Source organism: Caloenas nicobarica, chromosome 2 (assembly GCF_036013445.1).
Source record: "Caloenas nicobarica isolate bCalNic1 chromosome 2, bCalNic1.hap1, whole genome shotgun sequence".
Classification (NCBI taxonomy): Eukaryota; Metazoa; Chordata; class Aves; order Columbiformes; family Columbidae; genus Caloenas; species Caloenas nicobarica.
In genome coordinates this window covers 162,637,366-162,662,782 of record NC_088246.1, presented here as the reverse complement: position 1 = coordinate 162,662,782, position 25,417 = coordinate 162,637,366, and positions in this window count along the sequence as shown.

Sequence of the window (25,417 nt, the reverse complement as noted above, 5' to 3'; positions counted from 1 at the left end):
TAGAGTTAGGTTATCATTGGACTCAGTGATCCTGAGGGTCTCTTCCAACTGAAATGACTCTATGATTCTGTGACAGGTACGTGAAATAGGTTGGGTGAGAGGGGAGGGAGGGAGGGAGTCTCCAATGCAGCCACAGTATGTCTAATGGTTTATGTAGAGGTGCCTTTTCCACTTCCCCAGCAAAGCCCAGCCCTCCACACAAGGGTTTAACTTAATACGAAGCTGACTGTGAATAAAGCAGCATGGTGATCTGCAAATCCCATCGCAAAAATTTCCGTGTTCTGCTACATGTCATTTGGAAAGGTGTACCTCTTTATATTAGACAAAGAGGAAACGTGGAAATACAGCAAAAAATCACAAAAACAAGCACCAAACTGTCAAGGCAGGAGGGATATTGAACAGAAGCAGCCATGACCGCTGCAGAAACACCTTTCCACAGATCGAAGGCTCAGCAAAGACTGTCCAATAGAAGCAGCAGGGGCTTCCATCAGCAGCAAGGACAGCTTAACACAGAGGTTATTTGTGTGTCCTCTTTCAGTCTCATTTTCCATCCCAGGGAGTGAGCTCCCAAACGTGTTTGACAGATTTCCATTTCTCAAAGCCAAGCTTTTTGCAACAGCTGCCTTTCACTTCATCTGATCCACCGGCAATATTTCCCCATGAAAAGCTGGTGTCACCTGCCCACAGTAGCCCAGGAGGAGTCCTCAAAAAAAGGCACTCAGCTGTGCATTAATTTGTGGGGACTGCACACTTTGGTCCCAAGCTGGTGCAGGCTGGTGCCCTGAACTGTGAAAAACCAGAACTATTAACACTGATTTACATCCTACCTCACCTAGCAGAGCTGGGTATTTGTATTCACCTCAGCACGGTGGAAAAGTCTCATGTGCTCTGAATCATGCTCAACTATTTTTTTCACAGGAATACTGAGCATGCTTTTAAATTTACCACAGTGATAATTTCCCATTCACTTGGATTTGGTAGGTGGAGGCTGCTCCTAAGTGTTTTCATTGCAGGGAATATATAGGTACTATTTTGCTGTCTCCTACCTCCTCCTTTGCCTTGGTTTCCCTCATCTCTCAGAGTATTTGGATCATGAAGAAACCCAAGCAGGATGCAGCCACACTGCCAAGTAACTGAAATCTCAGTTTACTTTCCAGTCCTGGTACCTTAGGTGCAATTTGGATGCAGTCTTCACCAAAGAGGATGGATTATTTAGCAAGGCAAAATCATAGAATCGTTTAGGTTGGAAAAGAGCTTTAAGATCATTGAGTCCAACAATAAACATAACACTGCTGAGTCCACCACTAAACCATGTCCCTAAGCACCACATTTACATATCTTTTAAATACCTTCAGGGATGGTGACTCCACCACTTCCTTGAGTCCCAATGACCACACTGAGGTCCTAACACAGGACAGAGCAAACAGCTACTGATGGGAACAGTCCACGACACCTTTGGAAGAAAACAATAATTCACTTAAATGACATGCATATCGTGTTTTAAATCCTGTCAGCTGGGGACTTTTCCACTGCCCACCACCTTCTAACAAAGACCCTTGTATCATCCATTCAATGCACAAGACTTTCATTCACTGAGGGCTGGAAGCTACTGGTAAATCATCTATTTAACCAGGGGTGGGGCTGACCATTAGAAAATGGTAATAAATCATCCTGTGATTTAAAATCTGAATTTAATTTGAGACACATGCAGCAGAAAAGGGGAAGAGTGGAGATGGATCACTAAGAAAATGCTATTCTCTTTCCAAAGCAATTGAGTGGCGTGCAATGAGGACCAGCAGGGACAGATATTTGAGGAAACAGCATGGTTTCCTGCGAAGTGAACTGAGGGAAACCAACTCCTCTGTTTTGCTGATGGCTCCACCCAGATGCCTTTGTGCTGTGTCATTGGTGATATTTCCACTTCCAAATTCACCTGTCCCTAGGGAAATTCCATTCGGTAGCCTCATCCATACTGTCACCTGGGAGCAGTCCTTGGATTAAAGTATTACCTGAACTACTGCAAGTCTTCTTTTGGGGGGGCAATGGGTGGGTTGTCTCCCAAGAAGAAAGTCCAGGAGTGCAGCAAGATTTGGAGATACCAGGACCTAGGATTAAACTGAGCAGGTCAGTTGTTTGATGAGATTTCTATGATCCCAAGTGATTTGCCCAACATTAGCACAGACTGAGCCAGGGGTAAGAGCCACAGTATTTCTTCAGAAAGAGGATCTGCAGGTAGCTGGACGTGAGGTACTTGCACGAACCAGAGGGGTTCCCCCTATCCTCACTATATCACAGGAGAAAGGTTTTGCCTTGAGAACAATAACACTGTAAAACTCAAACACCTTTACTTTTTTTCTTTTTTTTGTCTGTGAGATGTAAAATGTAGAATGAAACTGCTCATATCATTTTTCCTCACAAAACACTTTATTCTTCGCTGCCAAGGCAGACTGGAGAAGGCCCAGGCTTGAGCAAATTGAAATCTCCAGGTATCTGACAGTCATTTCAGCTTCTCCACATGGTCCTTTGCATTACTGGGGTTTTGCAGTCGGGTTGTTGGTTCAGTCGGCATCTCCAATCATTTCTATTTATCGAACAAAAACACGGTGGAAACGCTTAGTTCTGTATCCGATGGGTGCCGATCAGCAGTGAGATGAGAGGAGGACGTGTCTGGGCAGCCTTTGGTGGGAAAGGCAAGACAACCATTAGCAAAATATTCATGAAGTGTTATTTCTTTTAACACATTCCAATTTTCTAGCCCCGCTACGTCTGCATGAACTACTTCCATAGGAGCAAATGAGAAAATGAACGAGAGCTTCAGATTCATGCATTACCACTAACTAGTGGAGAGCTTCTGTGTTCAGCAGCTGCCCACACACATGATGTCTGAAGCTGTCTGTATATTATTCCCTTAAGCATCAGGAATGTTCCTATATATCTAAATTCAGCTCAGAATTTGCTGTGGTTTGCGCAGCAATTAATGGAAGTTCTGATCTCATTTCGTGCTGCCAGCATCGTAATCAGTTTACTTGGGGATTCTCTTCTGGGATTAACAACTTCGCAAAAATTGTTACGTCAGATGCAGTTCCCACGGGTACAAATGCCATTTTTTACATGATTAACTGAGGAAAGTTGCAATTATAAATAGACATACATGAGACTGGCAGGAATTAAAATACTGTGTTGCAAAGGGATGCTCAAAGCTTGTTTTTACCCTAACAGTTTCTGTCACTCTTACAAGCACTGTGTTTCTTGAGCATTGCCTATAATTTAGTTGAACTTCAGGGACCAGGTCTTTTGCTAGTGTAAATTAAAATCTGTGCCCAGTTTGCATTGGGGAAGGCCAATTGATGTTTTCACACCAAAATATTGCATGTTGCATTGCGAATAGCCTGACACTTTAAGTGGAGATGAACTCCAACTTATTCCATTGCTGTTACACCCACTTTCATGTGGTGTGAAGTGCAGCAGATTTCAGGATATTTCATTTTAGAGGACTGAATTTTAATGAGAGTATCTGTTAACCTCTAGAGTCCCAGCTATAACAGACACACTGTAATTCAATACAAACTCACTCTGACAACTATCTGGTCTCCCCAAAGAAATTCCTGCCTATTGAGAGGTGGAAGAGGACTTTAATGTCTCCTGCATTGTTCCTCAAGCACCATATAATGGTGTCTTTTCATGCTGTTTTCTGGATAACACTGTGCCTCTGGGGTTGGGCAATGAATGCTCTGAGCTTTGTAGAGTAGGTGGCCTTTCTCTCACCTCAGTTAATTTGAAAGATCTCCATTTAGTTCAAACTACAAACTACAGATCTCTTGCTGGGAGTGCCAGTCAGCCCACATATCTCATTTGTCCATGAGTTGAATGAACCTTTGTAGGTCCCCATCTTTATCCACTTGCTATAGAGCATAACCAGTTCAAATATATACATATATCTAATTTTCAATAGCTCAAGTTGAATTAGATAGGACCCACAACACAGGGTAGGAAAGGAACTCCAAGACCCAGATTGTCCTTTTCCAAATCTCAGAGCTGGGCTCAGCATATCCTTCAACTGTAGTTTCTGATCCAGGGTTTGGACCAGGTAGGACCATGGACCAAAGTCTCACTAGTTCAGCACGAGTCCAGAGTGACCTCTCACATCCTTCCAAAAGGCTCCATGGAAAGTTTTTGGAGGGAGGATTTTATATCAAGTCGTTTCTGGGAGCCCTCACTGCAGCAGAAAATGTCCTTCATTTATGGAAAACACACAGCATAATGGACCTGAGTGTCAAATCAGCTTCTGCGCTCTTCCGCAAACAAAAATAAAGCACCTTACACAAAGATAAAAGGAAATGCAAGAGTAAAGAAAGCTGCCTGGCCCATGGCTGAGATACGACAATTTCACAGAGCCTTTTTTCTTGCTTTTTCGCTTCCAGGTCACTTCCTGGACCTTTACGCACATTTTCTTCCATCAGCTTTTGCTTCAGTCACAGAAAAAAAAAAGTACAAACAAAACTCAATGGCCAGGGTGATGCTGTTGAGCAGGGACCGCCCTGCCAGCTTGCTATTTCTGGCTGAATCCTTTTAAACTTGTGGATGGCTCTGTAAGCCTTATTTACACTTATTTACTAAACTCATCTGACAGAAAACACAGCAGCTTTTCTCCCCTCCTCTCCATCACTCTGCAGAAGGACTCATGCAGACAGAATCACAGTACCCACTGAACGGCAGAAAATGTGATGGAAATGGGTGTGAATCCTTGCTGTTACAGGAAAATAAGAGAAAAAGAAGAAATACATGTTCATAAATTTTCAGAGAGACCTCCACAAGACACCCCTGCAAACTCAAATGAGCACAGTGATGCATCACACTGGGTGAATACAGTTCCCTATTCGGATTCGGACTGTTTTTTTTCTAGAGTGGAGGGTGGCCCACTTAAAGGTGGAACAGAGCAGCTGTTTATCAACATAAAACAACACCAAAAAAAAACAGTGCCAGGCAGCATAGAGAAATTCTGCATAGAAATGAAGTGTCTGGGAAAAGTAAAGCAGGTAGGATGTAATTTCTCAGCAGTGTGAAATCACAGCACCTGCAGGAACACCATTAATCCAATAAAAAGCACCACCTGCTTTGCTGAACTCAGGAGCACCTCGAGCAACATGGTGCCTACCAGGCACTCTGCAGTAAAAATAACATGAAGCTGGGGCACATTTAGACAGGTCCTAGAGGAGCCCCACCCCAAACTTTGGGTTTCTCTCTGCAGAGTTTATCATGTGTGGCTTGGATGAGCTCCTACAATATGCCAGTTGATGAGCTCTTGCATGAGATAAGTTCTTCCAACTCATAGCAGAGACATTATGGCTCTTCCAGCTTTGGAGATAAAATTAAATAAACATGGTCCAAGGAAATTGATAAAGAAAGGGCAACAGGTACCATCACTAAGCCTAGAACAGCCATGAAGATCCTCATGGGTTCATCAGCCGTTTCCTTACCAAAATTTCTTAGGTCTTTTCTTTTACAGGGCAACAACATCTACACACATCTCTCACAAGGGCTTTTGGCCTTCTTGTTATTTGAGATGGGTAACAATCCGAGTAAATGTGAATAGGGCAAAGAAAAGTCACAGGAAAATCATTAAAGTCTTTTGACTTTATATCACTAAGATTGCTCAAAAGTCAGGCCAAGGAAGAGGCGACCTGCAGAGCACAGAGGCTTTCACAGGTAGCTTTCCAATGTAGACTGCACTACCTTACCCCAAGAGTGACATTTAAACCTAGTGAAAATGTATGGCATATATTTTGGCTATATTCTGACCCCTCCCACAAATCACCTTCAATTAATCACTAATTAGCTGCAGCATAGCAGCTTTTCTGTTGCTTAGTTAAAAGGACACACTGCAGACACTAATAAAATACCTCAGTGTGATTTACAAACACAAATGCACTTAAAATTGGCATCTAATTTAGAGCAGTACAAAAGACAACTGATGTGCTGCTGATCATGGTTCCAGTTCCTGAAAGAAAACCTCCGTCAATTATGTAATTACTCAGTAATTTGGAGCTGACATACACTTATTTTCTCCAGACATGCTTTTTTTCATCCTTCTCAAAATTTTGTCAAGGCGAAATTTAGAGCCTTATCTCAATATATAAATGGCCAGTTGGAGGAATCTGTCCAGCAAAGTATGGAGGAAAAAGAAGTTTTGGATGCACCAAAATTACCATGGTGGTCTCCTTCTTCTCCGTCTCTCCCCCAGATCATTGGAGTTTCAGCCAGAGTTGGTACTTATCTGCATTTAAAATATATAGTTACTGTGACAGTTGCACATGCTCCCATGGGGCCCAAAGCTTTCAATATGACCATTGATGGCTCTTTAGCATCTTTTGCGCCCCACTATGTCTGTCCTCATACACATCCCCCCGCCCCAGGGCACAGTGACTCCAGACCATACACCTCTCTCTCTTGCTGGGGGAGTAGGAGGGGTGGGACCCCAGTCAACAGGCAGGGCCCAGGTGCCCAGGCCCAGAGAAGCTTCTAGACTACGCTCGTAATGACCATAGCCAGATCCAACCAGGCTATAAAAAGGGACCTCCATCCAAGAGCCCCTTGAGGGGTCTTCTCGGAGCAGCAGGACTGTGATCAGAGCCTCCCCTGAGATCGGGGATGCTGTCTAAGGAGACTTCCCGGGACTAAGTACCCTCACCTTCTCCTTGGTGAGACATTTTCTTCTGGATACATTCTTGAGTGACCTCTTGCCCCCGCCCCAGGCATGTGATTATTTCTTCTGGGTACCCTTGAGTGAGAGAGGCTTCTTTTTCTCGAGTGCATGCATGCTGTGGATTATCATTCATAGAATCACAGAATCATAGAATAGTTCGGGTTGGAAGGGATCTTCAAAGCTCATCTAGTCCAACCCTTGCCATGAACAGGTACATCCTCACCCAAATCAGGTTGCTTAGAGCCCCATCCAGCCTAGCCTGGGATGTCTCCAGGGATAGGGCATCTACTACCTCTCTGGGCAGCCCGGGCCAGTGTTTCATCACCCTCATTCTTGTGTGGTTGTGTGGTAATAATATCCCCAACTAGTATATCAAACCTGCAGTTTGTTAAATGTTGCCTGAGTGCCAACTGCTTTTGGATTACGTGTCCCCTCAGCTCCACTTACATTGGTTTCTGTTGTTTGGTTTCTGTTCCAAATTAAAGTTTGTTTAAGTCTACATTTCCTTGGAGATATTTTGGGGTGCCTCCATGACAATTACTCTTGGCTTAAGGGGCTTTGGGAGTTCCAGTGTAGCTTTTGAAAGATGTTCTTGCCTTCATAGTACAGTGACATTCAAAGCAAAACAGCTGCTGGTGGATTTTGAAACAACTCCAGAGCATACATTGCAACTCCACAGTACTTGACACAAGAATGAGAGAAGACCTTATTGCTGTCTACAACTACCTGGAAAGAGGTTGTATCGTGGAGGGTGTTGGTCTCTTCTCCCAAGTAGCAAGTGATAGGACAAGAGGAAATGGCCTCAAGTTGTGCCAGGGGAGTTTTAGATTGGATATTAGGAAAAAAATCTTCATGGGAAGAGTAGCCAAGCATTGAAACAGGCTGCCCAGGGCAGTGGTGGAGTCACCATCCCTGGAGGGGTTTAAAAAGTGTTTAGACGAGGTTGTTAGGGGCATGGTTTAGTGCTGGAATTAGGTTATGGTTGGGCTTGATGATCTTGAGGGTCTCTTCCAACTGAAACGATTCTATGACAGTTGACTACACACTGATATGTTAACCAATGCAGGTAATGCTGAAAGACACTGAAAATTATTCACCTGTACCGTTAGGTCAATGCAATCGTCCCTGGTGTGGCTTATGCCCTCTAGCAACCACCACCACTCCTTGAAGGTTGTTCTTTGCACATGATGGTTCTTTTAGGAAACCATGTGGCAGCAGGATTTGATGAGTTGGAGGCTTCCTCTGCTCTCCCGGTCTGCACCCATTTGGACAACCCATAGGATTTCAAGCACACACCACAAGTCATCCTCCTAGTCAGATCCCTGAGGACAGCAGACAACGGATTTAGTTTGAAAACAACATTGTACAAATTTGTAATAACCAGTAGCTAATGAAAAGTGCACTGGCCAGGGCAACTGTGAAGATGCAGAAATCATCAGAATAAATAAATAAACCCCTTGTTTTACCAGAAGCATTTCTGCAATGAAACCAACTGCAAAGAGACACAAAACAGTCCTGCCAGTAATGGGTAACATTTATCACATTCACAGATTCGTGGAGCCATTCTGCACACCTGAGGCCGCTAACGATGTGGGGGACAGGGGGAGTTACACTAAAGGCCAACATATGGCAGTAAATCTGGAATAGCTGAACACTGTGATAAATCCACACTAATAATTCAAGATGCTTCTGGAAGAGTTTTGGGGCTGTGCCTCCCCTGTTGCCCTGTAAAGAGGCATAAGGTAGGAGATTAAAAGCATATTCTCAGCGATGATTTACACAGAAAAAAATGTGGTATTTGGTTTTAGGAGCAGATTTCTTGCAATTAATTCTAAAAATTAGGCATCTACTGTAAGGCAGACTTCTACAACAGTCAGCAGAGACAGTCACCTCTAGACATCACTTCTCAGAAGTGGATGACCCATCTTTGGAGGAGCCTTGTTCCTTCCACTGATCATACAGGGAAACTAAGCTGTGTGAACAACATGAAGCTTGAAAAGGACAGAGTATTTCAATTACAACATCATGGCAGAGAAAACTGATGTTTTAATTTTTATTTTACTGATTATGTTTACTGGAACTCTGTTTGCCCTATTCCTGCAACCCTCAAAGGCACGCGAGGAAATAATTAAGGTGTAATCTCTTTTGCTTGGTAAAATATGGAGCAATAAATGGTTGTTAAGATTTATTAGGGGCTGAAGCAAAGTACAAGCCTGGGGTAGATTTCACCTAGCTGTTTCTCAGGTTGAGGCAAGGAAATTGAAGTTGGGCCTTTTGCAGGCAAATCACATGCCAAATTGAGAAGAATAAACCCTATGCACAGCTCCTTTCCTTGGGGTGAGTTTGAATCATTCCGTAGTGTTTCTGCTTCATGTTGTCCAGAAGAACTGGACTAAAATCAGCTTCTTTGAATGGATGATCATACTTAAAAGGAAAATATAACTGAAAGCCGAAGGTGAAATATTCATATACATTGAAATATGTGCTTTTCTGAGCCAGCTAACAGTCTGAAAAACCAATTCTCTCTGCCCCAAAGCAGCATCAAAAAGTTGTGGGGCCAGGATTGATGCTGGAAATCAGTCAAGAGGTTTGAGTGCCAGGTTGAAGTGCAAGCGGGGTCATGAATAACCCATGTAGGACAGAGAGGACGCAAGGAATATTGCACAGGGCAGAAATGGTTGTCAAACAATACAGGTGAAACCACTGAAAATAGGAAATCCTTTCCACAGAAATATCCTGTATCTCGCAAATAAACAAGTAAACCTGTCCTTTGCCAAATTGGCTTTCCTTCTCTTCTTTCTCCTTTCTTTTCCTTTCTTGATATTTTTTTTTTTTTAGGAGTTTACAAAGTTATTCCGTTTCGGGAGATGATATGTTAGTTCATCAGCTGCCTGCCCACACGGCTGAATATCTGCTTACCTGTCTTCTCCTCCCACTCTTGGGTTGGATCCTTCTGTCCAGCTACCTGCTTGAAGGCAAAAGTATAAATGACAAATGTCATTGAGGCTGGCAAGCAAGGACCATCACTTCATTTTTCCTGATAGACAAACCATGCACTTGCTGAAAAAATGGGTGCGAGAAATAATCACATGATAATTTCAATGCTGGAAAAAAAAAAAAACAACACTCCACACCTTTTTTTTTTCCTTAGAAAATCATTCCAACTAAGTTTTTCCCACATCGCAGTGACTCCAGGGATTGGTTGTTCCTGTGGACAGAGGTGACTACAAGACTGGCTGAGATCAGATTTAGAGATAGGGGATGGAGGAGTCAAATCCGAACATGAGATTCATTTGGCTGTACATTCACAGTCCATCACTGATGGTGTCTACTGTGTGTCTATCTCTAGGCACACCTCTGTAAAATACCCTGATATAATTGTTCCCATTCTGTGGTTGTGATCTCATGTGATACACAAGCTCATAGTATGAAGTCGGCAGGACACCTGTGGAAACAGAGCATTAAGTGTATAGTGTTGTGAGTGTAAATTCTGATGGTAAGCCAAGTCATGCTGCTAGAGCAATATTAGTATGCTGATCTGAAAAGTGATTGTGCAGCAAACAGTAACAGTGACTCTTTCCCCCTTCTTGATCCCACAAAGCCATAAAATGTCCTCCCTTGAAAGATTTTATATTTTATTTGTCAAAAGGATGACATCTAAGCCCAGAGAAAGCAGCTTCTATGGAAGATGAATGTTCCTCAAATATTCCACCAACATGCTGCCTATGGCTTCGCATTTCCTTCCCTCATATTTTGGTCACTTTTCCCTTCTTATCTCTAGGTCAAGTATCAATCATAGATTTGTAGAATCAGAGAATGCTTTGGGTTTAGAGGGACCTTAAAAGTCGTCTAGTTCTAACCCCCTGCCATGGGCAGGGACACCTTCCATTAGACCAGGCTGCTAATGTAAAACCATAAAGAGATTGATAACTTTCTATTGATCTGGAAAATACACTGGAAGCCACAAAGTGGAGAGAACAAAAAGTTGTGATTCTGTGATTCAAAAAAAAAAAAAAAAAGACAATACTGCTATGGTGCCTTCGAAAACTAACTCAGCGAATATCTGTATCTGGGCCTTCTGCTCCAGATTGTGGCAAAGGAGGAGGCTGAAGGGAGAATGAAGATGCATAAAATAAACTAATTTTGAAAAATAACTGTCTCAGATCTGGAAGGATGAAGTTACCTACTACAGGGACGCTCAGCTTGAAGTCTTCTTGCAGATTGATGGAAGCAATCTTTTTAAATACATGAGGAAAGCACTTGGATTTGATCAGTGGCAGATTAGAGATCTCCAACTGAATCAAACTCCTGCTATTTTCTTGATTTTTACCTCCTCCTTCTCTCTTGTCTGATTCCCATGAGAAGCCCACCAGTAGCAAACAAGGGAGAGCCCAACCTGCCGCTAGTGTAACTCAGCTTCAGACATGAAGACATGAGGAAGAAATTTTTTATAATGAAGGTGATGAAACACTGGCCCAGTTTGCCCAGAGAGGTGGTGGATGCCCCAACCCTGGAGACATCCCAGGCCAGGCTGGACGGGGCTCTGAGCAACCTGATCTGGGCAAAGATGTTCCTGCTCATGGCAGGGGTTGGACTAGATGAGCTTTGAAGGTCCCTTACAACTCAAACTATTCTACGATTCAGCTCGTGGGTCTGGGGGAAGCTGACCTGAGTTGCCATCATGAGCTTGAGTGGCACAAATTAAATGCAGAGAGGCTGGCTCAGGCAGTCTATGCTGATGGAATTTACTCCCTGAGAGGAGGTAGAAGCCTTGACAAAGGAGATGGAGAGGTTATTACAACTTGCAGCTTTCTACCCACTCCTGCCAGACACATCTATTGCTTCACCTCACTGAACTGCATCGTTTAAAAAACCCTTCGACTCAGTGGTCTTTTAGTCCATATGGAGTGTAATTTAGCACTGACTTCCATTAACTTCAGGGGAGCTACACAAATTGTGCCAACTGAGATCTGGTCTTCAATAGTCTGTTAGACCCACTAACCCAGGTAGGAAACTACTCTGTACGTCAGACCTGCCTTCGCTTTACTACACTTGTTTTATACAACTACACTATACTATACCCTTCTTTTATACAACACCAGCTCCACTGTACTGGTGTTGTACTGGACTTACAATATTGTAGCAGAGAAAAAATTCCAGTTCTCCATTTGAAAAATAGGATTTGTCTTATCTCCTGCTTTCTTTCCCTTGAAGGCCCAACGTTATCCTGCCATTCTTGGTGGCTACCACTAAATTGGGGGTGAAACAAAAGGAATTTGAGAACGGGATACACAAGAAAAAGCCAGCCAGCCTGCAGAGAATCTGAGAGATCATTTCTCACACAAGTGTCCACAGAAATGAGAACTAATGAGCTGAGACCTCGTCAAAAGCTTTTCATAACACAAAGCATGGGGCAGCTGGTCAGGTGGAGAGAAAAAACAAACAAACAAACAAAACCACAAAACAAAACAAACAAAAAAACCAAAACAAAGCCCACCACAACAACCGACCCTCCTTTTTTATTCTTCCCTTTTATTTTCAGCCAGAAAATGTGTTTAGTCCGAGATGAAATCTGTCATGTTGGTTAGATTCTCCTTACCACAGCAATACTCTGAAAAAGACAGCTACTCCAACTGGGTCACTTCTCCCATCAACCACACTGTGAGCATAGCAGTGGTTGATTAACAGCATGGGGGAAAAGCCATATAGGACAAGGATGAGGCAAAACCTTGCTCAGAAATGAAGCTGTGAGAGAAATGAAATGGGTTGGCTGTAATTTTCCAGGAGCCTGCAGCCATGACCACAGCAATAAGCCCGTGAATTCACAACTCTGTGCTACGTTTCTGTTCTACTTCCAACACTGGTCACCTCTATGCCCTAAGGTAGTCCAGACAGAGGCTCCTGGTTATGGTCAGTCAGTCTGTGAGGGTGACAGTGAGTTAGGATAGAAACACATCACCTAAATTGAAAGTCTACAGAGAGGAGGATGTTCATGCCATAGTCACTACACTGGAGAAGGCCAATGGTATCTTGGGGTGCATTAAGAAGACTGTGATAGCGGGTCAAGGGAGGTTGTTCCTCTCACTCTACTCTGCCCTGGTGAGGCCGCATATGGAGTTCTGTCTGCAGTTCTGGGGTCTCCAGTTTAAGAAGGACAAGAAATTACTGGACAGAGTCCAGTGGTGGGCTACAAAGATGATTAGAAGCCTAGAGCACCTTTCTTATGAAGACACACTAAGAGAGCTGAGTCTGTTCAGGCTAGAGGAGAGAAGCTGAGAGGGGATTTCATCAATCTTTATAAATATCTCAAGGATAGGCATCAAGAAAACGAGAACAGACTCTTTTCAGTAGTGCCCAACAATAGAATGAGGGGCAGTGGGCACAGACTGAAGCACAGGAGGTTCCATCTGAATATGAGGACAAACTTCTTTCCTTTGAGGTGCCAGAGCCTGGACCAGGCTGCCCAGAGAGGTTGTGGAGTCTCCTCCTCTGGAGACATTCAAACCCACCTGGACACATTCCTGTGTGATCTGCTCTGGTGAACCTGCTTTAGAAGGTGGGTTGGACTGGATGATCTCCAGAGGTCCCTTCGAAACCCAACCATCCTGTGATTCTGTGAGATTGTGCCATGATAGCTGAGGGAAGAGTATTCACATCCCTCAACTTTAGGTATTTAGCTAGATCATAGTTCATAGAATGGTTTGCGTTGGAAGGCACCTTAAAGATCACCTAGTTCCAACCCCCCTGCCATGGGAAGGGACACCTTCCACTAGCTCAGGTCACTCAACCCCATCCAACCTTGCCTTGAACACTTCCAGGGAGGCGGGAGCCAGAACTCCTCCAAGTAACCTGCTCCAGTGTCTCACCATCCTCTCTTGACCTGAGTCAAGAGATCTCTGCAGTCTCCCTCTGCAGTGGATGGTGAGAAACTATAGGTGGGTTTCCTCTGTCTTCAAGTGTCAGCCTTCAGTTGCCTATATCTGTACTGGTTTTCTGGTCTCCTATAATAGTGGCGATCTAGTCAACAGAGGTTATTCCAGAGGTCTGCTCATGCTAGACTAGATATCTACCTTTTATCAGATAAATAATGCATTGAATTTGGCTCAGTAAAGACAACCTTGGGTGATGTGCTTAGATGGAGACACTTATATCACAGATATACATCCTAGGTCAGATGGTTTTCACCTATGGAAGGTTATTTGAAGATGGTGTCTGGCCTGGGTATACTCTGTCTTTCTCAAGAAGCCTTAGTTCACTCCAATGACTCCAAAGGAGACTTTGGGTGACCAGTTGACTGATACATGCTTCCTATTTTGAACACAGAACTGTGCATGCAAACGTCAGTTTAAAATCAGAGCTCATCTCTCTGACATATGATCTAACACAAGCCACCAAACACCACTGAGTAATTATTTTACTGGGAAAAATTATCACGGACCCCTCCTTGCACATGGAAACCAATGTAATACCCGAACTGTTAGGTGTCTGCCACAGCGCTTTAATAGTTTCCAGGCTCACAAATCTGACAGTAAAAGGCTTTCTTCCTGAAATAAAGCTTGTTTTTGTTTGTTGATTGGTTGCTATTGTTGTTGTCTGGGTTTTTTTACAAAACATATAATTAATTCCAATATGATCCAACAACTCACCACCCAACTGAGTACAAGAGAAGTAAGTATAATCATTAAAAGACAACATAGGTAAGATCAGTAAAAGAAAACCAGAGGAGAGATCTGATACAAAATAAAATTCTGTGAAATTTGAAGTCACATATGAATCTCAAGGTATCCTGGAACTAGATCTGCCTGGCTTGAAAGGGTGATTTCGACTTGCAGCCTTTATTTACAAGAATTGCACAGTAATGTCCAGCAAGTGGGATGTGGATTCATGCTTATGAACCGCCTGGCAAATACTTGCGCACCTCCCACAAAAAGCCTTTAATTAAATGTTAATTAAATGCAACACATTAGGCTTAGCAGACACTCTGCTGCTGAGTTATATACATACACGGCAGACACTCTAATGAAATGCTTGACTTTGATGTACGAACATGAATGCAGCTAGAACTGGGTTTCGCACTGGTATCTAATTTTGCCCAAAACAAAGGAGGCTGCCATGCCTCTGCTAATGGTTCTAGCTTTTTAATGAACACTTCCCGGGATGATGTAATTACACAATAACTTACAGGCAGGGAAGTGACACAAGCAGAGAAATGCCTTGCACAAAGGGAACCTCCTCTCCTGGCAGTGGAAAAATATTTTGTCGGGTCTCTAGCGGCAAACGCCCTTCAGCCACCACAGCGATCTCATTTCAGTCCTCATTGCTCTTGCTGCCATCACAAATCCTATACTTGATCGAAAGGGAAAGAAACAGCCGGTGTAGCTTGTATTGTGTCACGCAAGTTGCAGTCAAGATGATGAAGGGCCACAGGTGAAAATCATCAAGAGAAAATCAGAGGTGTCATACTTCAGGAGTGAACCCATTTATGCAGATTGCTCCTGATAGAGCTTCTCAATGCCATATTCACTCGTTACACATAGAAAATCTTTTACATATTATTAAGGTTTATTCAGCTTGAAAGTTAGGAAGTATGCCTAATTATGGCCTAAGTGTAGAGTAATCTCAAGATTGCCTCCTTTTTATATTTTTTTTCCACTTGACCTCTTAAACTTCCAGTGCAGATTCTGGCAATTTCAGAAAAGAAACTCTGAAATACTTCTTCTTATTCCCATCAAGCAATGCGTATCCTCGTATGTGGGACAACTGAAACCCTAAAGGATTCATAATATTACTCATTTTCTGCTGGGCTTTTCTGTGGAATTCTGCTTTAGTATCCAGAAAGGACAGCTGCACTGCTGTCAGTAACTGCATTGGTACTTTTAATCTTAGCTAAGGTATCTTATCCCTCCACTGTGACTATTTTCTTTTTCAAGTCCGTCTCTTTTTCTCCTTAAAAATACATGGCTTATTCTTTAATAGGGAGAACAGTATTGCTCTCTAAGCAAGCCCAGTAATACAGACAAGAGAAACATGAAAATAACCACCTTTGGAGGCTGAAGTCATTCATGTTGCATGGTACTTTGAGATTCCCAGGATGGAAAACACAGTTGAAATGCACATTACTGTCTCAGAGAAAAAGAGGAGCAATCAAATGAAATAATGATAAGAAAAGGCAAAATAAATGAGTTCCTTGCCTCCCTAAGGGCAGGCTGTGCTGGTTTTATGAATGTGAGAACCTACTCTTGGCCTTACACAGGCATCTGTGAAAAAACGTGTCACTGTTGCACCCCTGTATGTGTGTCCTGTCAAAAAGAGCGAGTGTGTGGAAATTCAGAGCACCTGACACATTCTGCACGAAGACTTGTGGAATCAACCATATCTTTCTGGAGGGCTCTGTGTACACTGCAGCTAACTAAAGGACCAGCAAGGTCAGAGACTACCTTGGATGTAGTCCTAGAAAACCATCCAGGCACGATAAATGAAACAGAAGCCAGTAAGCATCTTCAGAGAAGTGATCTTAATGCATTCAGATCAGAGGTGTCGCCAGCAGAAGGATCAAGCAGCAAAGCCTGGAACATAAGACCATAGAAAGCTTTACCTTAAACAGAGGTCCTTACCTGTGAGGAAACATAAAAAGATAATGAAAAAGTCAAATTATTCCAGCCTTTTCATAATGCTACGTAGAAGAGAGGGAGTTTTCCTTGGAAAGTCTGTCCCACAAAAACAAAAGATGCTGTTGTATGAACAAGGCAGAAAAATGCAAACTCGGAAATGTTGTATTGATGATACTATAACAAAGCCTTTCTGGACATTCAGACACCTTGCTAGTCAGTGTGGAACTGTGAGTTGATAGCTTACAAGCTGTGCCTATCCTGTAAAAGACAGATCACTCTATACCAAACTATTTTTAAGGTATTAAATAACATTTGTAGACATCTCCAGGATGAGAAGGTTCACACCAACCTGTGGTTTTTCTCCATATTCAGAGGGCAGACAAATACTACTCTCAGTCCCTGTAAACAATCTTTTTTTTTTTTTTTTAACTGGAATTTGTGCTTTCTTAGACACCAGAGGGGAACAGGAGAGAAACCATGCTTTGGTGTCTACAATAGGCAGGAACATTCCCCCAGTGGAACCGTTAATTATGCCACTCTTCTCTACCTGAAAGTCCACCCATTTTCACCCAAGCTTGTGAGAATTTAATACTTTCCTTCCGTCAGATTTCACTTAAATTGGCAAACGGACTCAAAAGTCATGAGAAGGGAACAACTATCAGGCTTAAGTATGCAGTCTCAGCTGCCTAAGACTGGCTGAGGAAAACCCATCAATGGTGAGTTATGACACCCAGAGCTGCAAAGGCTGCCAGAACAAGAAAGAAGCACTGAGATGGAGTTCACTTTGGGAGAGAAAAAGTCAAAACAGAGGTAGAAAAATCAAAAGAGAGGTATCTGTATAAGCAGGCTGAAGTGCAGAGGAAGGACTTAGATAGGTTTGCAGAAGACACAAAACTGGGAGGAATGGCTGACGTGCCAGAGGGTCCTCCTGCCATCCAGAGGGACCCAGACGGGCTGGAGAAATGGGCCAACAGGAGACTCTTCACATTCAACAAGTGCAAAGTCCTGCACCTGGGGAGGAATGACTCCATGCAGCAATACTTGTCAGGAGTTACTCAGCTGGAAAGCAGCTTGACCAAGAGGGCCTGGAGATTCTGGTGGACACCAGCTTGAACATAAGCTAGCAATGTGTCCTTGCAGCAACGGTGGCAAGTAGTATCCTCAGCTCCATTAGAAAAAAGCTTTACCAGTAGCTTGATGATACTTCTCCTCTATTTAGCACTGGTGAAACCACACCTGGAGTTCTCTGTCCACTTCTGGGCTCCTCAGTACAAGAGAGACGTGCACGTACTGGAGAGAGTCCAGCAAAGGGTCACAAAGATGATTAAGGGTCTGGAGTATATCTCCTGTGAGGAAAAGCTGAAACAGCTGAGTCTGTTCAATCTGGAGAAGAGAAGGCTTGGAGGGATATCATATTAATGTATATAAATACCTGAAGGGATGGTGAAAAGAGAAGGTAGCCAGGGTCTGTTCAGCGCTGCTCAGTGCCAGGACCAGAGGCAACATGCACAAACTGGAACATGAGAAGTTCCCTCTGAACATCAGGAAACACTTTTTTTCCTGTGAGGATGACTGAGCACTGGCACAGGTTGCCCTGAGAGGTTGTGGAGTCTCCCTTCTCAGAAATATTCAAAAGCCATCTGGACATGGTTGTGGGCAACTGGCTCTGGGTGGCCCTGCTTCAGCAGGGGCGTTGGAGCAGAGGACAGGTCCCTTCCCACCTCAACATTCTGCAAGTCTATGATTCTGTAAGGAAGAAGCCGGATATTAGATTTTTGAAGGGACTGGTTGGCTAGAGAATTAAAAAACGCTGGCAGCCACAAAGAGTGGAGAGTGTCCAGGATAATGGGGTAGTTGGTGATGCAAGCTATTGCAGTAAAGCAAACAGGAGGTGACTGGAGCATGAACTGAAGTCTGGAGTGCGGAGGATAGTGATTTCCTATGAAGAGGTTTGGTGACTAAAGGAACATACAGAGAAAAGGCTTTCCAACAGAGATGAAAGGAGGTGGTGAGTGAGGAAGAAAATGGCCACAATGATTTTTAGAAAGAGGAACGGGTAGAGAAGATGGTTCATAGCAATAAAGCCTGTGTGAGGTAGCTCTGTGATATGTTTGAATAATGCTAGGCAAGGGACCTGAGTCCCCAGGAATCACGAGGGAGCAGAAGTTTCTTTTTGGAATGGAAATAATTTGGCACTTTGTCAGGATGCACAGTGCAACTATTAAAAGAAAAACCAACCACAACCCAACAAACACCACAGAAGGAGATGTATCATCGGGACAAGAGAGACAAGGGAATTTTTGTGGGTGTTAAAATTACCTTTTTCCATTTTAAGGGAGTAACCAGTCGTCGGGTCTAATAATAACACACTGAATCTTTCATGTTGTCCACAACCAATTATGCCCAGCAGCTGGGTGTGCTATGACCAATTTAATAACAGAGGTGTCAGCTACCTGCAGACAACCTGTGGTTAGGCTTGGCTTCATCACACCTACCTACAAAGTGGGCACCCACTAAGCTCACTGGTCTTGGTTCCTTCCTCGCTCAACGGAACAAGATCAGCACCTTTAGAGGTGATTCATCTTCTTCTCTCCGCACACCTGATCAGCCTCCCAGCTTACAGAATGAATTACCCTACACAGATATCATTTGGCCTCTAAGAGACATTGAGGATATCTACTTGACTGTCTTAACAAATGGTGTAACTCTCAGTTGGCTAAAAGTATGAATCCAGCCTAGGGAATGGCAAGAAGATGTGCCAGGGGAGGCTTAGGATGGACATTAGGAAAAGGTTTTTCACCCAGAGGGTGCTGGAGCACTGGAACAAGCTCTCCATGGAGGTGTCAGGGCCCAAAGCCTGACAGTGTTCAAGAAGAGACTGGACAACGTCCTCAGACACATGGTATGAACTGTGGGGTTGTCATATGCAAGGACAGGAGTTGGACTTGATGATCCTTGTGGGTCCCTTCCAGCTCAAGACATTCTGTGATGCTATGGTTGCTGTGGTGGCTTCTCTCCACCTGGGGCATGAGTTTTTTGCATTTATGGGATTGGGGATTGCCCCATCACAGCACTATCCTAGGTGGCAGGAGTAGCCTTCAATCCAAACAGAAGCCCATCCCCACAGGAAGACTGTTCTGTATTGATAAGGATCATGGCCAAAACCATTGTGGCGAAACTAGTTCCTCCAGCCCCAGGACTCAGGAGATGACACATTCAGTACAGGATGAACTGCGATTTACATATCAACGACAAGCTAACAAGCCACAGCCCAGGCCGACTGACCAATACCAGAGGTGGAGGATGTGCTGGAGGGCACATAGCTCCATCTTCTGATATGCCCAGCTTGGCACACAAAGGGGAAAAGCTGAGACCCTTCAATGTTGCTCAGGACTTGTCCAGACTTGTCGATCTTTTGCAATCATCCCTTCCCCCCAGACTTTCCTTTACTTGGAGAGCTATAAAAAAATCTCACCTAAGACAGCACCACCAGGGAACCCACCACCCTGAGGACCCTCTGCGCACCAGCCTCGCTGCAGGAACTGGACCAGAAACCGGAGGACGCTGCACTCCTGAACTACGAACACCAGCATCCTCGCTGTGGGACACTGGAGGCCACACATCATCACCCACACTGCGGAGTCGTAAGAGTGGTTGGAACCCTCACTCTTTCCTTTCTTCTTTTGTCTCTGCTCTTTTCTTCTCTCCTTTTTTTTCTATATCCCTATTTCTTAGTCTCTCCTCCTGTGAGTGGTGATATATTACTCTCTTTCCCTGTCTCTAATACCTTAGTTTTCCTTTCCTCTCTACCTCTCTTTCTCTCTTCTTCCTTTTGAACATATAAGAGTAACATCATCTTAAGCTCTGTTGTTGGATTCTTGTTAAGTTTTGTATTATAGCTACTAATGGTTGCCAATACATTGCTTGTAGAAGGACCTTTTGCTGTTAATGTGTCGATAAGTTCTGTGATATAATAAAATACTTTTGCCAAGCCACTATTCACTGTAACTAGCATTCCAACATGTACTTTTAGTAAAATTCATAATTGAATTGGACCCCTGGAGTGATTGTCTGTCATTTACTTCACATAACCACACAGAATTAACCCAGAGTTAACTCACACCTGGTCTCATCTGTTGACTCAAGGCACGTGTTGCGTTCAGAGTTAACTCATCCCTCATCCCACCTGTTGGGACAGGACAAAGACCACTACTTTATCCATCTCCGGCTTATAGCTCAGATCTCTTGATGTTCCCAAAATATCATTTAAAGCTAGAGGAAAGAGAAGACCATCAACTTTTTGACAGTGAGAGCCAACGAGTTGCTTGTTTTTCCAGTGGTCATCGGTGTGTGCTACATGGCTATCAAATTCTGGGGAAAGAGTGGAGACTCATCTTCACTGTAATTTGCAGATACTCTGCATGAGTAATTTCCATGCAAATGACCTTGAAGAAAATATTAATAGTATGATAATGAATTATTTGCATACATCACTATGTTGTCAGTTCAAACGAGAGTACGTCCACAGCTCTTTGTCAGCAAACAGAGAAGCAGAACAAGCTCTGCGAGTAACTCTTGCATTGAAAATCCCAGCCAATTTCTGAAAACATTGGCAATGAGTTTGACGTTTTGTAAGATTTTTTGCATGCCAGATCGCAACACGAGGCAGTGGGACTTGAGCACTGTAAAAATGTTACTTACTGTTCAGAGCTTAATTTCACTCTATTTTCACCTTTCCTCCCCTGATGATTTCTTGCATGCTGTAGCATGTCCTAAACATCAGAAAAAGCAGATTTCCTGATTTTGAGAATCTGAACATGACAAATACATTCCAGCAGTGTTCCTTAAAATCCACTAAAATCTGAACTTAATTTTTAGCAATCAGTTACACATAATCTAGCAAAACACCAAACCAGCCTTGCCCAAACAATTTTAGATACTTTAGCTGTGCCGTACCTCTCCCTGCAACAGATCTATGACAATTTCTTCCAGGTGATTTAGAAACTTTTGAAAATTCCATCCAAAGTTTTAAAAAAATCCTCTCTGTAGACTTAAAATTTTCTTCTTCTCTCTTGGTATAATTTTCTCTGTAGTGATTACATTTATTATGGGCATAGAAAGGGCAGTCTCAAACATGAAATATGTGCTTTGTACACTAAAAGGGTTAATTTCTCAAAGCCGAGAAAAATTTTTAAAGAAATTGACAGAAGTGTAGACAGGAAATTTGGAATAAAAACTGAGAGTCTTTTAGGAATCATTTATTAGATGGCTACAAGCCAACTATCTGCAATCAAGGCAGAGGATAACTTTGCCTAAAAAGCCATTGTAATATTCTGACAAAGTGAAAACATCAAGTGGAAATATCTATAAATAGGTGTGTTATCTTTGTGTCTGTGTGCATCTATTGTGTCTAATTTCTTCCTTCTTCTGTGTATACATGTATTTTTTTCATGCAGATGAAAAATATGGATTTATCTATTTTTCAAAGAAGACAGAATGGTTTGTGTTGGAATACACCATCAAAAACCATCTAGTCCAACGCCCTGACATGGGCAGGGGCATCTTTCCCTACATCAGGTTGCGCAAAGCTCCATCCAGCCCCCCAGTGATGGGGCATCCCCAGCCTTTCTGGCAATCCGGTCCACTGTCTCATCAACCTCATTGTAACAAAATACTTCTTTATGTCCAATGTAAGCCTACCCTCTTTCAGTCTAAAACCATTGGCCCTTGTCCTGTCACTACAGGATATGGTAAAAAGTCTCTTTTCATCTTTGTTACAAGATCCCTTTAAGTACTGAAAGACCACAGCAAGTTGTCCCTGGAGCCTTCTCCAGGCTGAACAACTCCAACTCTCTCAGCCTTTCTTCATACGAGAGATGTTCCAGCCTTCTGACTATTTTCATGGCTGCCTCTAGACCTGCTCCAACAGCTCCATGTGCTGGGGACCCCAAAGCTGGTTGCAGCACTGCAGGTGAGGCCTCACCAGAGCATAGTAGATGGGGAGAATCACCTCTCTCCACCTGTTGGACACGCTTCTTTTTACACAGCTCAGGATACAGCTGGTTTTCTGGGCTGCAAACGCACATTACCGTCTCACATCCAAATTTTCATCCACCAGTGTCCCCAACTCCTTCCCACAGGGTAGCTCTCAACCCATTCATAACCTAGTCTGTACTGATACCAAGGATTGCTCTGATCCAGGTGCAGAGCCTTGTACTTGGCCTATCTACTCTTTTTTAAAAAAATTATTTTAATTGTCCTTTATTTATTTTCTTATAAATCCAAGATCACAGGGGGCAAACAGAAAAGGACAATTAAAATTTTCAGAAAGAATAAGTAAGGTGGGGAATTCCCAAGCTGGCAAGAATTGAGGACTGTGGAAGAAAGTTTTTTAAATATGCCAGAATAAGAAAGATGCCAAGAATACCAAAGACCAACAATATGACCATAGAAACATAAAATCATAGAATGTTTTGGGTTGGAATGGACCTTAAAGATCATGTAGTTCTAACTCCCCAACATGGGCATATAACTAGTGTCTGCCAATGTGGTTTTGTGGGAAAGAAGCACCGCAAAAAATTCAGTCTGATTTCGTTCTTTCATGGCATTTACTAGAAGTAATTTGGGAGGAAAGACACATCAGATATCTTTAAATAATTTGGCTTATTGATTACAGAATCAGAGTCATTGAATCTGGAAAGGACCACTTGAGATCATCTAGTCCAATCACTCACCCAACCAGGGTCAGCTAGAGCAGGTTGCCTTGGACCATGTCCCGTCAGGTTTTGAACATCTGTATGGATGAAGACTCAAGTGATGGATGACATAGACATTAAAAACCAGACCCAAATAGTATCATTACCACGTTAAATGAATTATACGATGAGTGACAGACAGTGGCAAATCATTGTTTGGAATCATAGAATCGTTTATGTTGGAAGATACTCTCAGGATCATCGAGTCCAACCATGACCTAACCTAACTCTAGCACTAAACCATGTCCCTAAGAACCTCATCTAAATGTCTTTTAAACCCCTCCAGGAATGGTGAATCCATCACTTCCCTGGGCAGCCTGTTCCAATGCCTGATAATCCTTTCTGGGCAGAATTTTTTCCTAATATCCAATCTAAACCTCCCCTGGTGCAACTTGAGGCCATTTCCTCTTGTCCTATCACTTGCTACTTGGGAGAAGAGATCAACACCCTCCATGCTACAGCCTCTTTTCAGGTAGTTGTAGAAAGTGATAAGGTCTCCCCTCAGTCTCCCTTTCGCCAGGCTAAACAGCCCCAGTTCCCTCAACCGCTCCTCATAAGACTTGTTTGATAGACTTGCTTCTAAGATTCTGCAGGGATCAGTCTTAGACCTGCGCTGGTACCCTATCTTCATTAGCAGTGTGAAAATAAATACAAAATTAATTATGATCAAATTGGCAGACAACAGTAATTTGGGAAGCAGTGACAGGCGATGCGGTAGCCTTGACCAGGCAGTCAGCTGTGTCCATTCCAGTAAAAACAGCTACATCCAACCAAATATCAAGAACAAGGAGCATGGACCATGCTTACTGAAGAGAATAAAGTTTTCTACCTCATGGGGGCTGCAAAAAGGGGTTTGGGAGCTGAATGGCAGCCAGAACCTCCCAAGACAATGTTGTGGCAAGAGCAGCCTTTGGGTGATCAAGGGAGGAGTGAGTGGGCGAGAAAAGCAATGCTGTATTTACAGATAGAGGTGGTCAAGCTGGTATTGCTGAATTTGTGTCGCTTTTTTGTCCATTCTTTTCAAAAGGTCACTGGAGGTTCTGGAAAATACTCCACTGTAAGTTAAGATGTAGAGAAAGATTCGTTATTCAATAAGACATAAAGAGGTCATGCTGTTTATCAAAAAAACCCCACAGTGCCTACATTGAGGCATAGATGTACCTGTATCAGAGGAAATTGTGGGTGCTCAAGTTTCTTTAATCTAGCAGAGAAAGGCAAAACAAATACCTAAAGCAGAAAGCTGAAGGCAGAGAATCCAAATTAGAGGAAAGGCACATATTATTAATGGTGATTAATCACTGAAACAAACTATCCAGGGAAGAGGCAGAATCTCATCTCCTGATGTTTCCAGAACAAATGTGTTTGCTTTCTCAGGCAGGATGCTTTTGGTAAACATATGCTATCGGTCTTGCTACAGGAGAAACCAGTAAAATTTGAAAGAGTCGAAGAAAAAGACCTAATGACTCCTATTCTCTTATCTTTTCTTCTAAGGCTTGCATGAGTCTATGAATCTTTACCTAATTAGCTATAGTCAGTCAGTAGTCATTAAAGAGATAATGAGAACACACTAGTTACATCAGAATCAACATATAGTTGCATAAGACACCTCCAAACAAGCACAAAAATCTTCCATACAAAAACTGAGTATTAATTGACAAGTGGAGGGTGGGAAAAAATTCTTTTTTCTATGTCCCTTTGATTTTTCTTCCCATTTTAACCCAGGGAATTTGTCCTGGCCTGGACATGTGTGATCTGAGATGGTGTACTTTTCCACATCTGTCATTTTGCTTGCAAACCTTTCAAAAAATTGATATTCACTCAAATGTAAGTCAGATCTCCTCAGCTTGCTGTTTATTGCGTAAGTTGAATGCAATGCCTGGTGTATTTTGCAGTCTGAGTGCTCAACATTGTTTAGAAACACCACTTCGAAGATGTCCCATATGGTCACTCAAAAGTACTGGACATGTTGAGATGACTAGGTGAAGAAAGTATTGGTATTTTTGATAGCAGTACAAATATTAAGGGCTGTCATATAATATCTGTGCACAAATTGGTTTATGTTAACATGATCTCAGAAAAAATTATATAAAGACAAAAATTATAGCATCATTATTATTATTATGACATCATTAAATAATGCCAAAATTAGCATTTTAAGAGTCTTTCTTCCTTTAACTAGCTAATCTCCACCCAGAACACTGCCCTGTAACAATATATAATTCTAAGGCTGGCAAGCTGGGAACAGAATGATCCTGGGGGTTGGGGCATTAATTAAGAGGAACTGGATTCTGATTTATTTTGTTCCCATTCATCAACAAAGTTTAGGTGCTAGGTTTCCAATTTGGTTT